Here is a 16,493-nt window from a genome sequence, read left to right as displayed (position 1 = left end):
GTGTTCGCTGTCCGTCCATGAAAAGCTAATGGAAGAGGGCTGAATATTTAACAGACTCTCTTTGCCTTTCCTTTTCATTCAGGATCTTGTAAGAGAAGTGGGTATGACCCTATTTTTTACGCTAAGTTTGGAACTAACATGACATCATTGCCTTAAGATAGAAGATGACATACAAAACTATGCACTCCCATTACTAGCTGTAACATGAGATTGACTGTTTGTAATGCCGTTTTTCTTCCTCCCTAAAATTGCGCAAATGGTTTTGGGCCAAATGTTTGGCTTCTTGTGAGTGCATACCTGCAAAGTGTCTTCTGGTAGGGAGTATCTTTACGCTTTCTCCAAATACGCACTGCTCGTATGACCTATTACAAACTCTGTAGCTTGTTTCTCTCAGAGAAGTAGAATTTATAAGATCTATCAAAAAAGATAAACTAACCTTTTCAACAATATGAATATATCACGTTTATTGTCCATTTAATAAATGTAAGCTTTTGCAAGCATCCTGTGTGGTCTGCTATTTCATACTGTAATAGGGGCTCCGTCCCCTGATAATAAAATATGTTGTCATTCTTGACTCATGGATGTGGCTGTTTTTCAGTGATACTTAAACCTTGGAGAGACACATCTGGGTCTTTAAAATAAACATCATCTCCCCACAGCTTCAAACCCAGCAGAATTTCTCGCTGACAACACTCATTTTTAGTGTTGATCACGAAGGTAATGGGAGGGTTTTTAATTTTGGCAAGCTTCAAGAACTCAAGCAAAAATATTGATGCTCCTTTAGTTCCAGGGCATGGTGCCATCTTGAGTGATCTCCAGCAAACGATGGGCTGATAAATACTCTTCCTAAAAATAGCTGCGAAACAAATCCTGTGAAAAAAACCCTGCACGCACTACACATTTTAGTGTCTCTGAAAGATGTTCTCTAAGACAACCAGAGCAGGCCCATAGTGAGCGGGAGTATTGGACAGGAGCCATAGACATTCCTGACACCCCCAGGTTGCTGTTGGTTCATTTGAGCTCAGCCAATGCACTCTGTCACCCCACATTTTCTGTCGTGGCCTAGTGCACAAGCAGCAGTGTTTTTAGTCCATCTGGATTGCTCTGTTGAAGTGCCCATATGCACAGCTGTATTCAAAGGAGATGTGCAGGGGGACGATCTTAGATTATGTCCACCTTCCCATATTATTAATATACCATTGTATACAGATAACTAGTAAAGGAACTTCCCCTCCATTTGGAAGACTATCTAATGTAAACAACTGGCTTTTCAGATTAATAGCAGTAGCAGTTAGCAATAGCAGTTTTTTTGGTGCCGTACCATAACAGTTTGCCCAGATGGGTGCAATGGATTTTTGAGAATCAAAAGAAGAAACAACCCCAACACAACTGTGAACCAAATGTCCTTAAGATATGTGGCAAAAACAGCTGTATACATGCTTTCAGCACTTGTTCTTCATTTAGTCAGACCTAAAGTTGATGCGTTTTTTTTATTATTATTTTTTTATATACAAAGGACAGGAAACGATCAGGTTTTCGGCAAATGGCCAAAACTGGATTCAAATTCAGATCAACAGCACATAAGCTCTACTGAAGCCAGATGCAACGTCAGACCATGTGAACTTCCCATTATGCCACATTTATGACAATTATGTCAAACTTTGCTTATAGTGATGTCAGAACCTTTCAATGAACTGGTTGATCAGGTTCACAAAACCTGAATGATTAATTCATTCACATCAACTCTCATTCGAATCAATTCTCAATGATCTACTTGTAGTAGTTCTCAAGTTAATTATTAGTGAATAACTTTTGAGCTGTAGCTTACACAAAGCTATCGTATGACTTGAAATGTTGTGCATGGGTCATATTGTTAGAATACAAAATGTGGCTGTCCAGCATATTATGCAATACTCTTGAATAAGCAATAGTGATAACTGAATTAAACAGCAGTGTGTAAGCAGCCAGTTGATTTAACACATCCTGAATTGATTTATTTCTTGGGAAAAAAGCCTTCCAACCAGAGCCAGCAGATCCCAAACTTCAATTATCTGTCAAATCTCAGAATTGTTGTATATTTGTTGCACATTTCAACAGAAAAAGATATTTGTACAAATGGATGTCATGTCAAATGGGGACATTATTTTATTTTTACCAGTGATGTGTTTGCAAGTCTCCTGCATATGGTGTGCCGTATGGGCAAAAAATTTCCCTCGGCACCCCATTACTGCTTATTTGCAATCAACAATGCCCTATACCTACTGGGTGGTCTTTGTCCAAAGCAGCTGTTCAAGAAATGCATTTGCATTTTAAACAAGCTAATAATCATAATGAAACTCAAAGGACAGGGCCTGTTTTGATGTGCTGAATGTGACAGAAATGGGTCATAGACTAGAGGTTTAGTCTTGACAGTGCGTGGCCACCCAACATGATCCTGTGAAATACATAATTAATAGATTGATAGAGATGTGAATCATTCAGACAATGTTCATTCTTCTTACAGTGACTTCAACTAGGAGCCTCATCATCCCACCTAAACAGCAGGACAATGATCTGAAGTAAGAGTTTAGCCAGTTGGGGAACCTGAAAGGTTAATTGAATTACGTCACTTGATAAATTAGAGTCTGATTAAGTGATATCAGGTGGGAAATACAATAAATGTTTAAGGATTTCTTTTAGAGATTCTTAAACGTCTGAGAATGCTGTGGTTTTTTATTTAATGGATATGTGACACCCCCCACACCCACACACACCCCCCTTGGCCTTACTCAAACGGATTGCTGGGAATAGTTTAAGCAGCACTGCATTGTTAATCACTGAAAGAACAGCCGAACACACACACACACACACACACACACACACACACACACACACACACACACCCTCTGATCTCATTCAAGCAGTACCAATAGGTGATTGGAATGCAAACCCCCCAAGAGGATTTCATGTGTTTTTGTAGGGACGGTGTATGAATTGTACATTTTTGGAAACCTCAGCCAACCTTTTGCTCAGAGGGAAACCTTGTGATGTGTCCTGGATTTCATTTGCGTCCACTTCCTTTAGCTCAGGAGCGAAGATTGGTGCCTACCCTGGACTGATCCAAATGTGTGGCCTCAACCCCAGTGATCTTTAAGGACATGTTTGTTTCTCAGGGAGGCATGCAAGGTGATGGCAAGGCCTTTCCCCAGCCAGTGGGGTGGGGGGCAGTGCCAAAACAAACTTCTTTGATTGCTTAGGTTCTGACCTTTCAACCCATTTTTAAAAAAAATGTCAAGCAGGCTGGGAAGGGGAAGGGGAAGGGGAAGGGGAAGGGGAAGGGGGGGAGTGGGTACATGTGGTCCTCTAAGGCAAAAGCTTGGCACCAGGCCTCACACAGATCCTGGATAATTAAACACAATAAGATACAGATCATTACTGACTCCAGAACTCCTGGTTTGTGGGCAGGGGAGTCTTGAAAAAATGACCTCCTGATTCAAATTGGTGCTTCTAATCAAGAGCTGCCATTCCTCAATCTCTAGTCTGCATAAACTTGATCCACAATTGTCTTTTTGTTTAAAACAATTGTGTGTTTGTTGATAAGCTGCAGACAAAAGAGAGTGGGAGAAGAAAAGGAGTTTTGCGTGTGTTGGATGAAGCAAGTACAAGAATGAGAGATGGGATGGCGAGAAAAAACGACTACGATAGGGAGGGAGCGGGGGGAAAGAGAAAGGGGTTCTGTCCTCAGACCACTGGCGGTGTGGTATGGTTTGGGTTATTTTGCGGCTGAAGCCTTGAAAGAGGGAGGCGTAGCGGCTCGCACATACCCGCGGCACTCAAATGGATCTTCCATTGGGAGGTTTTAGGCTTCAAAATGGTTTCCTGTGACGTCGATTGTATGTTTGATTTGCGCTTTGCAGGGTTAGAGTTATTCTCCGGGGGGTAGAATCTAGCACGCTTTCATTTCCGCTCACCCAACAGCCAGCACAAAGTTGGCAGTGAGAAGCCTAGGGATTGTAAAGACAGATTTTCCTTTACTGTTAGAAGCACATTTTTTTGTTTTTCTGTAGCTGTCGCCATTCCAAGACTCATGCTTGCAACTTGATGAATTGTTCCTTATAATTGGACTGTTTTTTTGGCGGCTGGAGGGGGCGGGTTTGGTATGGTTAAAAAAAATAAAGAGGAAAAAAAAGTTCACAATTCTTGGCCAGGGCGAAACGCCTCAGTACTAATTGCGCACAGTGGATACTGGATGGGAAATGGTTACAGGAGAATTGAATCCAGGTTATGTTAGTTCAGCTGGCACTTTGTTGTGTGAGAAGCCATGCAGTCCCTGGTGTAGACATACGGTGCCCGGGAGTTAGCGTCAATTCTGTTGTCGTTGGAGTGAATGGGCTTCTCTTTTGCAGAACCGTCTCGTTTTCTGTGAAAACCATCTCATTTATTGTCTTCTCCACATGCAAAGTGAGATGTCAGACTTGGACGACACACTGAGATCTCATCTTTCTAGCTCGACACCTTCAGATAGATGCTTTGCTGGGACTATGTGAGCCATAATAAACTCTGAAAGGTGAAAAAGTAACAGTAATGAAGAAATGTATGTAAAAACACATTTTAAAGGAGATTTTCATTGAGTAAAGCCCATTTCATTATTAACAAATGTAAAAGAAATATGCAGGAAAGAAAAATAAATGAGATAAATGAGTTTCTTTTAGAGATTAAATGGAGAGTGAATGGATAATTTTTCTTAAGCCCATGCTTATAAGCTTGAAAAAAAAGATAAGAAACCCCAGTGGTGTAAAGTATTTTAGTAAATGTAATTAGTTTATGTACTTAAGTATTTTTTTGGATGCTTAGTTTTACTGAGGATCAAAGATATTAGCAACAGCAAGTTTATGTACCCTTTACTCCAATACATTTTGTAATGAGTAATGCAGTTACTTGTTACATTTTGCAGGGAACCTAACTTTTTCTGCAGCAGGTTATTTCTGCTATAAAATAAGTGATATCGCCATCTACATGGCATTAAAAGTACTATATATTGTGCATTTTGAAGCACTTGAGCTTAAGCGAGAATTGAGTGTAGACGTTTTAAGAGGCTGTTGTGTCGACCTTGATTTATTGCAATTCTGTTGAGGTTCTCAGTTTTGATTTTAGAAAATAAACATGTGATTGCTCTCTTCACAAATCAACCATTTCTTGTTTTTTTACTGGCAGCCTCTTAAAGGATAACTCCGGCACAAAATGAACCTTTGGTCTAATAACTCATTGGTACCGAGTTTACCGTTCTCTGGGATTTGTTTTCATGATAATCGAATGTAAAGAGTTTTATCTCTAAAAACTGTTTAGCTTATAACGCTAGTATGGGCATAGAATAAATAAAAAGAAATCGCTAGTTAAAAGGGTAACTAAACCCCTGGTCAGAGCCTGACTCCACCCACTGGCAATATTTGAAAAATGCTGGAAAAGATAGAGGGGACGAAGCGATACTCTATCCTGATCGTTTTCAATACTCGCAATTCCAACTCCTGATTCGCTACAGTGGTTTTGACGAAATAAGATGTTTTTTTATACTGCCATGGGCGTGGTAGCTCGTACCAAGGGTTTGGTGAGCTGGAACCTGCTTACGTCACATACCACCGCTAACATCCAATAGGAAAATTCAACTGCAGTAGCCACCGTTCAACCTGCAGCACTCAAGACGTTTTTACACCATATATTGTAGAATTAAAACAGTTTATACCCAATGTCAAAAAAGTTACTTGAATCAATGAACAGCACTAATAAAGCCCCATTCTTACAGTTAACTAAAAAAAGTTGGTTTAGGGTTTAGTTACCCTTTAATACCACTAACAAGGCTTAAAATAGCCCCACACTAACACGGTAGCATAATGAGGGTCCTTTATAAAGTACTTTATGCTTTATAAAGACAGTACACTTCGCGTATACAGGCAGGAGCCATCTTGGAAAACAGTCTCGACCAGTCGAACCACGAACGCAGTGGTAAGTTAGCTGGTCGATCGGAATTACGTTTGTGAAATCTAATTACATGGAAATTCATGAATTATATCTGTTTATTAAAATATATGGGTGAGTAACTACAAGGGAAAAAGGGGTCCCATACTTTCATTTGAGATTCCAAGTCACAGTTCAGCTCACTTAGCACGGCATTCGTGGTTCGACTGGTCGAGACTGTTTTCCAAGATGGCTCCTGCCTGTATACGCCAAGTGTGTATTGTCTTTATAAAGTATCTTCTTATTAAACTGTCTGCACACTTACAAAGTTCTCAATGCTTCGGTTTGCATGTAGGGACCCTCATTATGCTACCGTGTTAGTGTGGGGCTATTTTGAGCCTTGTTAGTGGTATTAACTAGTGATTTCTTGTTACTTATTCTATGCCCTATATACTAGGGGTGTAACGATACACAAACCTGACGGTTCGGTTCGTCCCACGGTTTTGAGGTCTCGGTTCGGTTCGGTTCGGTTCATTTCGGTGGGGTGGGGTGGGGTGGGGTGGGGGTTTAGAAAGCTAAAATTGCTTTTATTTTTTATTAAACAGTGCTTTAATGAACAAATTGTGTCCTTGTCTTTAAATTAATTCAATTACAAGTAAACGTTTCTCAAGGATAACAAAATTATCTGCTAATGCTGTAAACTACAGCCCTTACTTGCACATTAGGCTACTATAACATTAAAGCTTAACAACAGAGCCTACTTTTAGCCTAAATGATATAATAATAATCAACACTCAAATAACAAATTGTATGAAAACATGTAAACTGCACATAAGGCAATTTTTGCATTAACATGTTTTTACTCTAATTTGTTATTGTTATATAATAATTTACACAGTTGCTGTTATTTTCATGACAACTATTTTAAACATACATTAAATAATCAAGATATCATAAACAGGTTAAGTAAAATATAATATATAGGCTAATATATAGCATTTATTTAGTGAAAGAGTTAGCAAACCAGCAAGCTGTGGACACTGAATGAGTTGCCTGAGGTAAATATAAAGCTATGTGGAAAACTAAGTGTTTTATTGACGTATTTCCGCTGTTGAAACACTGATTGAGTGTTTACACGAGTTATGATGCCTTTCAGTAGTATACTGTATCTTTCAACATACCTTCGGGTGTCCATTCATGTTTATTCTGTAACTGAGGAAGAGATGATCGCGCTCCGCGCTGCCGCATGCATACAGTGATATCTGTCACGCCACATCTAAGAGCGCCAAAACGGCATTTATTGTTTGCATTTCGTGATCAAATAGACATAATTTGAAATATTACACCTTGCTTATTATCAAAAGTAACAAAACACTGAGCTTATTGCGATTATATGTGGTTAATTGTGGTTAGGCAACAGCCCTGTATTCGTTGTGTACACATAACACGAGGTGCAATGAGCCGGGTCTGGGCGGGGCAGCAGGGGGCGGGGCGTGTTCGGTTCGCCATGAGAGTATCGCGATACGTATCGTGGGTGGTGTATCGCGGTTTTTCGGTTCGGTTCAAATATCGTTACACCCCTACTATATACTAGCATTATAAGCTAACAGATTTTAGATATAAAACTCTTTCCATTCGATTATCATGAATACAAATCCCAGAGAACGGTCGACTTGGTACCAATGTGTTATTAGACCAAAGGTTCATTTTGCTCCGGAGTTATCCTTTAAGTGTTGAGGTCTAGTGCATCATTGAATCTACATTCAGTGCGAGTAAAATACTTAAGTATTGTTAAAATCAGATACTCTAACCCCCAGTTTCACAGACAATGCTTAAGCTAGTCCCAGACTAAAATGGATGTTTGAGCTGTTAACTGAAAGCAACTTGCACTGACATATCTTAAAATATGTCAGTGCCATTGATTGGTCTCAAGATGCACACCAGTAATGTTTTTTTTTTCTAAGGCACGATTATAAAAAGCTACTTAAACGGCCTAATTGACCTAAAGCCTAATCCTGGCTTAATCTAGTCTGTGAAACCAGACCTATGATGACTTTTACTCAAATTGTATTGGAATTGGTGAGTAATTTTTGCTGTGTTTGTGTATGGTTTTCAGGTACTCTTTACACCGCTAAGAAAAGCTAAGTAATCTCCTCTTCAGTGGTTTTAGAAGAGATCCCAATAATGTCTCAAACTGTGCTCAGATTGTATTAATTCGCCCAAATCACTTTCCCTCGTGTCGTTTGAAACCTGTATGACTTTCTCTGTTGAAGAACATGTTGAAGGATATTTTGAAGGTCTCAACTGTTTTGGACCCTAATGGCTTTCCAGGGTCACAAAGAAAAGAGAAAAAACTCTAAATATTTTCTTATGAGCGAGTATTTTGTTGGGTGTAGGCTACTATCCCTTCAATGCATACGAATACAACAATGTTGTCTTTCTTCTTTCGTAGGGAAATTATATTAGATTAGACATAAATATAGAATCCATTAAGTCGCATAAGCTATAAATTAACAACTTTTAAGCAATTAAAATTCTCTCTTGGTAAATTTTAAAACACATGCCATTATCTGTATATTTATGACCTCTACATTGTTTGTTTTGTAGCAATGCAATGTCTGTATTGAATTTTTTTAAAGGGGAAATCGATTCCAAACAACGAATCATATCCTATTTTTCAGTTTTAATTTGATGAACTGATGTCACAATATGTAAAAACACCAACAGCAGGTCTACGCTGGATTGTAAACGGAGAGGATGTTTATTTTGAGGCTTTACAGGGGTTGAAAAGTCAAGATGGTGAGCTACACCACAATCTAATGATATTATTTAAAAACTACACAGGAGATAATCAAAATGTACTGTTATTGCATTATATGCATTTAGAAGGAAGATTGTAATCTTTTAAAGTTCTTGTGCAGGTTAAGTTATAAAATTTCATCTGGCCCTCTTCCCATACTGTAAATGTGTTTCACGCTGTTATTGTCAGACAATGAGATTTTTTTTTTTTTTTTTGGTGAAGCCAATGAGATCAAAAACAGCGGCCTATTATTTAATGTTATTGTAAGTGAATCCTTGACTTTTGGGCTTAGTAACAAGAAAAGGAAAAACAATGTTAGCTACGCTAATCTGAGGCCAGAAAAAGGCATGTGACCAAACATTTTCTGCCCCTGGGGGTGTCCTGAGTTTGGTGTTCTGTACAAACATTGGCCTGGCTCTGTGTAATTCTGTTTTCTGGAGGACAGACAAAGGGAACAGCTCCATCTAGTCTCAAAGCAAATCTTTGTTGTTTACAAAAAGACCACACAACAACATCATAGCAGCCAATCTATTTGTGATTAAAATGTTTTTCTTTTTCGGCCTCATGATGTCTTAATTCAGACATCAAATCCATCTGTTTTGACTGAAAGCTGAAAGCCTCTGAAACGACTTTACCTCAGTTAAGGATACGTGGAGGCTGGGAACTTAATACATTACAGCAGTAATCATGATTTATGACTTTTTCTTACAGATCACTTTTTTTCATCCATCTATCTTAGGTTCGGAGTATGCATTTCTTGATCCTTTCCCAACTTTCCGGCAACCCCTCAGTCTATATCCTGCACTAAAACATTGTTTCAAAACATATTGAGAAGGCAGTCCCATAATGCATTACTACAATAAAATAGCGATTAAATAGTTCAAAAATGATTATTTAATTGGATTTAAAAGGACTTTTATTTATATCTGATATGTATGTTATGCTTATTAATCTGCCATTAGCTTACACCAAATTCTATTAAAATTAATAGTGAGCCACGTCTCGTTTACTTCACATGCTATATGTGTTGCACAAGGGTTTGCTGACTATCTAGAATGTTCCCAGTCAGTCACCTATGAAGTTCCATTTCAGCTACAATGAGGTCACTTCAGCGAAATTTTTGCAGATAATTGTCAATAGATACAACTGTATCATTGTCAATAGTACAGCCCTCCTGTAATGTCTGGGGTCAAATTGTACAGAGCCCATTAAGGGGCATGGTGGTGCATGGAAACAAATAATTATGAAATTGGAGGAAAAATAATAAATCAATGCAAGCAACTTTGACATCTCTAAAAAAAAAAAAAAACACCTGGAATCTTTCTGACTTTTGCTGAATTTATTAGAATTCATAAATGTGCACATCTTGTGTTACAGAGGTTTCAAAATGGCTGTAAACATTTTGGCCCAATCTGTGATATTTGGGGTCATTTTGACCCCACACATTAAAAACACTGCTGAAATGAAACACTGAATAAAACACTGCTCACACAGATGTCACTTTCAAACCAAGCAACTTTCTGTTGGTCAACGCAGCAAATTCAGCTGAGGAACTTGAGTGTGTGCAATTCTTTCGCCCATAACACAAATTTCTGATTTTAAGGATTTCTATATGTATTGAGGAATACTGAATGTATTTCACTCCTGAAAATTGGCGAACAGTAAATGGACTGCACCAGTGCTGTCATATTAGCAAAAACAAATAAACAAAAACATGTCCACTGTCAATTGTGAATAGATGTATGAATCTCACACAGAAGTCACTTTCAAGCGGTCAACACGGCAAATCCGCTTGACCAATTTGAACTTGATTCAAATTTCCCAATTGTATGGATTCCTATTGAAATGACTGGAATTCGCCTGCAAAAACTCTCAGAACAATGGTAAATGTGATCGAACTTTTAGAAGGTAGCTGCCTAAATGGATAGTAGACAACAAGGCATTCCAACTAGGTCAACAAAATCTTCCTCTGACTGTCAGTTTGTAGGCTTGCGGTCATCTTTTCTGTTCACGTGTCACATTTTACACTCGTGCTGAATCTACGTGTCATATGTGGACTCAGGTTGGAGTCAGATGATTCAGCTTTCCCTTGTAAGCAGATTGGAGAGTGCTTTTAAACCTCTCGCCCCCCTACTTTTACAAGAACATTAAACATTTAATGGGGGCAAAAACAATGTAAAATCGCTCTTCCTGTACTGCAATGTTTTGCACACCATTAAATGTGAAGTCATATAATTGTGATTTGGCAAATGGGTTTGCTTTCTCCAAGTGGAGCATAACTTTACTGTGAATATAAAAAAAAAATCACTCGTACAAACTTCTACCAACATCTCTAACCGTAGCTTCCAGATCATGCATTACAAATAGAAGTAAATGATTCATGTGTGCTGTTTACTGGCATCAAGCCTTTTTTGTATCACGATGAGGAAAAACTGATGTAAAGGAGCTCAGCAGAGAGCACTTGAACTTTTGAAAGGGTTGACATTCATAAAACAGCATTTCTACCTCAGAACGCACGGCATTACTATGTTCAAAATACGTGGGGAATTTCACTTAAAGGATTAGTTTAAACCCCAAAATTCACCCTCACCCTCATATTATTGCAAACCTGGTTGGCACTATTTATATTTATAGATAGGCAAAAAAAAAAAAATATATATATATATATGTATTTTTTTTTTTTTTTTTTACATTTTAATGACAAACTCTTCAAACTCCCTCCAGGGGACGGCGCATTTATCACATCCAGAATTCCTAGAAATCCCCTCAGGAATTCCTAGAAAAACAAAACCTCAAGGCTGTCTTTCTTCAAACAAACCCACCCTCACAGAGTAAAAGCTTCAGTCGGACATCTTTGTTTTTGGCAGAAACTAAACAGACTGTTGACCTCACAGACACAACTCACCCTGGCTTTGCGGCTTTATGAAAAAACAGAGAAATGTCATCTATCAGAAGTTCTTCACCCTACTGATGTTTGACATATTGTTAAGAAACCCCAAAAGCTCTGACGCTCACAGGAAATCTGCCAAAGTCTAAGGTCTCACAATGAGGATACCCAACACGTTGTTTTTGCTTTTAGAGTTATTCCCAGACTTTGACAAATGTTGTAAAAATAGGTCGAACCCAAAAGGGCGTATGATGTGACAAACAATTCCTACTCTAAAATATATGTGACTAACAACAGAATTGTTTTGAATGCCGCATTGGTCTCAATGAAAAGAACATGTTTCCCACACATTTTGTGCCATTGGTAAAAAAACTAGGTAGTCACGCCCCCAAAACCTATACCATTGGTTGAGTCACTGTTGCCATGTCTGGCTGCTTGTTTTGATGAAGCCACAATGCTTACTGTTTTTCAGGGAATCAACCTACAAAAGTCTTGAGAAACGCGACTAAAGAACTTTGTGACTGAATTACTGTAGAATGATGGAATTATTTTTTTCATGAAAGAAAGTTTACAGTTCAGCCAAAGGTCTGTGAAATACTTCCTACGAAGATGATTCAAAAGTTGATTTCTCAATAAACCAAATAGTATCCACAATAGTATGTATGGTGTCTATATTTACAGTGATATTAATAAAATACATAGGGTTCCATTTATACATGCTTATACTTACTATGTTTCATGGTGGAAGGATTTTTGAGAAAACAGCTCCATGTTTGGATAGTTGCCATTGGGACACAAAACAGAGCAACTACACGGATGACCTTACATGGATCCATCTTAACAAATACATTTGTGGAAGTTTACAGCAAGGCAGCAGCTGGTGGGATTCAGGAGCCGTCCGTTCTTGAGATCGCCTGAAGGGCTCGTTGTCATCTAAACTCTAGGGAAACTCTTAACGGCTCCCAATGTTTGGAGGTGGTGAGACCTGACCAGAGTCGACCGTGATGATTTTGACTTTTTCTATCTGATACAGCTCTCAATTGCTTGAAAAGTATCAAATTAAATGTAAATGAATCAACTCAATTACAATACATCACATATATCAACATTTGCATAGAAAATGCCCTTACAAAAAATATGTTTATTCATGTGTGCTATTAGTATACTTCTTTTAAACTAAAAATGAGAAAGAATACTTTCAGTCTAATTTGTATGTACATCTCAAAAATATACTTTATGTACATCTCAGAAATATACTTAAAGGGATACTTCACCTCTAGAAAGATGAATGTGTATTTAAAATGGGTCATTTATGTAGAAAAAATTTGAAATTATTTTTGAATTTGGAGCTTTCTAGACCGAGAAAAGCCAGAAAATGTATTTTTGGCTTATGTGGATGAAAGACAACAACTCCCAGAATGCACTTGCTTCGCTGCCCTAGGAGGCCACGCCTACCGGTAGACTTGTAGTCGAGACCGCCTAAACCGAGACCAAGACACTACCAAGACCAGATGGTATCGAGACCAAGACAAGACCAAGACCAAGACCAAGACAGACCAAGTCGAGACCAAGACCAAGTCGAGACTAAGACCGAGACCAAGTCGAGACCGGAGGGGAAAAAAACATTAGTGTTGAAGCTAAGCAATAACTTGTCAAATGTTGTTTTGCATTTGCCTGCCTATCTCTGCTGATTTCGAAGTCTCCAAATGAACCCATTCTGCAACTTTTAAATACATAATTATATTTTTAAAAACGAAATTATAGGCTTCAGTGCAGGATCCGAAAGTTGGTCGTTTTTGTCGCTATGGTTACACACACACACACACACACACACCGTTGGCGGTGCGCTCAAAGTCATCTGTCAGTTGTGCAGTTACCCAAAATCTCCTGAATGAAGGTAAAACCCATCATGTCACTGATATGTGTTTTACTAAATATTAATATATCAAAAACTGTACATGATATGTGTTTTTTAAATCAAGTGATCAAAGTGCTCGTTGCCGCTGTGATCAGTGGCGCGGATACAGTGTTTTCTCGCGTGGCTCACGCGCACCGCACTGTCTTCACTCGGACGCGCGCTTCAATACGTTGCGGATATCGTCGTGAATATTGTAGTATTGTATTGCTCAATCCCCTGACCACTATGTCGGTCTGAGACAGCGAGACCTAGACAAGACCGGGAGGTCCGAGACCAAGACAAGACCGAGACCAAAGACCGTCAAGGCCGTGACAAGACCGAGACCACGTAAAAGTGGTCTCGAGACCGGTCTCGAGACCAAGACCGGTCTCGAGACATACATCACTACCTACCGGTAACAGAGCGCAGTAGTTAAACAACAAGTCTAGGCTACTAGTGAGTCTCAGTGATGAGTCTGCCCGAAAATGTGTTTCGAGATCGCCCAAAATGTCCGGGATACGGCTTTTGCGTTCTACAGTCGTCATTCGTTATGTTTACTGTGGCGAGCAGGACGAGTGAGGGCCGCGGGAGAACGGCGCGAGGCCGGTGGCGTGATTACCGATGAGAGAGACCTGTGAGACGCACTGGTCTCGTATCTCTCACGGAGGAGCGGGAATTTTCTTAGCAATGTAAAAACGTACATCAACCGATCGCTTGTTTAGCGTTCATGTAAACACTACATTCAGATTCACCAATTGGAATAAATTCAGTTAGATTGAAACAAAAGGTGTGCATGTAAACAATGAATGGCGACTGCAGAAAGCAAAAGCTGAATCCCGGACATCGACGGCCGGACATGTCCGGACATGTGAAAGAATTTTCTGGCTATCTGTGTTTTCACTGTTATACGGTAGGGGGCGCTGTTACACATCTCCTCTCCAGATCAAAACACAGGTGAAGAAGAAGCAGAAACAATTGATAGAGGATTGCTTACGCAAATAAAATAACGCCCTATTAAAACATTAAAGAGCACATAAGTTCAAAACTGTCAAACGTTACCGAATGAAATGTTGAACCCATGACTGTGATGGCCTTGATCTTCTCCATCTATGTTTCGATCCTCATTCTAAATCCCATCCAGACGTAGTCCTTGACAAAAATGCTTTTTTTTTTTTTTTTTTTTTATGAAGCTAGAATAAAATGTACATTTAAAATGGAAAGAGTTAAAGTACAGTTAAAGTGCAAAAATAATATATAAATAGTAAACTATAAGTATGATGTTATGTTCACTTAAAGAAAACTACTAAACTGGTAGTTTACGGACAGTTTGCTTCAAAGTGTACTTTCATAAACTAAAACAAATGTGCTACACTAGTAAACTATCATATCTAATTAGTTTACTTGCAGTACAAACGAAAAATTTGTTGTGTAGTCAAAGTTTACTATTGTTAAACTTAAAGTATACTGAAAAGTACAATTTTATACAATAAAAAGTGCTCTTGACCTGTGATAGGAGGAGTTTCACAATTTTCCAAGTTCACGCCACATTAAAGTATAGCATCAGGACTCAGGCAATCTGCTACCTTCAGTCAAAACTCTCTATAAAAATACCAAGATGACCACATAATTATTTTCCTGACATTACAATCTTTCAGTGTTTTTGAAGTACCTTTCCAAGGCCTTGATTTCAACATTGTGTATAATGTGTCTTCTACACAGGCTTGAATTAAAGGTTTTCCAAAGATTTCCATGCTCTGTTTGGCTGAGGGTAGGTGTCCCAAGTTTTACCATAATTACACAGTGGAAGCATAATTGACTTCTGTTTGAACACAAACAAAACTAGCTTGTTGAAACTCAGGTGGAGCAGGCCAGCAATCAATTTTGAATGTACCCATTCTGTCATTGGAAGAGTGTGTTAAAGTAAGAAAGTAAGAATATATATGAGATTTTCCTGAAGCGTTTTATCAAATGTGTTAAACTAGAGTACAATAAACTCACTGCAGAGACACACATTGTACCGCATTCCCCAGAGCAATATTCGGTTAACTGTCAGTGGTAACAGTATTGGATTGTCCAGTTCCTGGATCACTGTGTTCTGGCATTAAACTTTGCATCCTTGATCTTGAACAGTTCAAAGGGATAGTTCACCCCAAAATTTAACTTCTGTCATTAATTACTCGCCCTCATGTCGTTCCAAGCACGTAAGACTTTTGTTCTTCTTCAGAACACAAGTTAATATATTTTTGATGAAATCTGAGAGATTTATGTCCCTCCATTGACAGCTACTCAACTACGACTTTGATGCTTCAAAAAGTTCATAAAGAGATCGTAAAACTAATCCATATTAATTAAGCGGTTTAATAAAATAAAATAAAATTCTGAAGAGAATTCTTTTTTTTAAATCAATGTTTATTTGTGAATAAAAGCCTAAATTAAATCTGCTCATCATATAAAGCGATTGAGTCTCTTCAGAAAATTTGGACTAAACCTCTCAATTCATATTAGTTTTACGATCTCTTTAATCTCTTTATGATCTTTTTTAAGCGTCAAAGTGGATGTTGCGTAGCTGTCAATGGAGGAACAGAAAGCTCTCAGATTTCATCAAAAAGATCTTTATTTGTGTTCTGAAGATAAACGAAAGTCTTACGGGTTTGAAACGATATGAGGGCGAGTAAATGATGATACATTTTTCTTTTTTTGGGGTAGAGGCAATGGGTCAAGGACATGACGATCATATTTTTTTGTCATATCTTAACTTACTCAAAAATACATCAAAAATGTAGTTCATACATACAGTACAATGACTTGAATTGATAAAAAGTTTGGCATATGTATTTAAGGAGTAAGGAAAACGGTATCATATATATATATATATATATATATATATATTTTTTTTTTTTTTTTTTTTTTTTTATAAGATTTGTCCTTTTTTTCAAACCAGTTTCAAAGTAGGGGTTTGGAATGACTTCTGTCCTCAT

The sequence above is a fragment of the Rhinichthys klamathensis genome, unplaced genomic scaffold (assembly GCF_029890125.1).
Source record: "Rhinichthys klamathensis goyatoka isolate OS25496 unplaced genomic scaffold, OSU_Roscu_1.1 h1tg000092l_1, whole genome shotgun sequence".
Taxonomy (NCBI): Eukaryota; Metazoa; Chordata; class Actinopteri; order Cypriniformes; family Leuciscidae; genus Rhinichthys; species Rhinichthys klamathensis.
Note: the sequence above shows the minus strand (reverse complement) of the source record.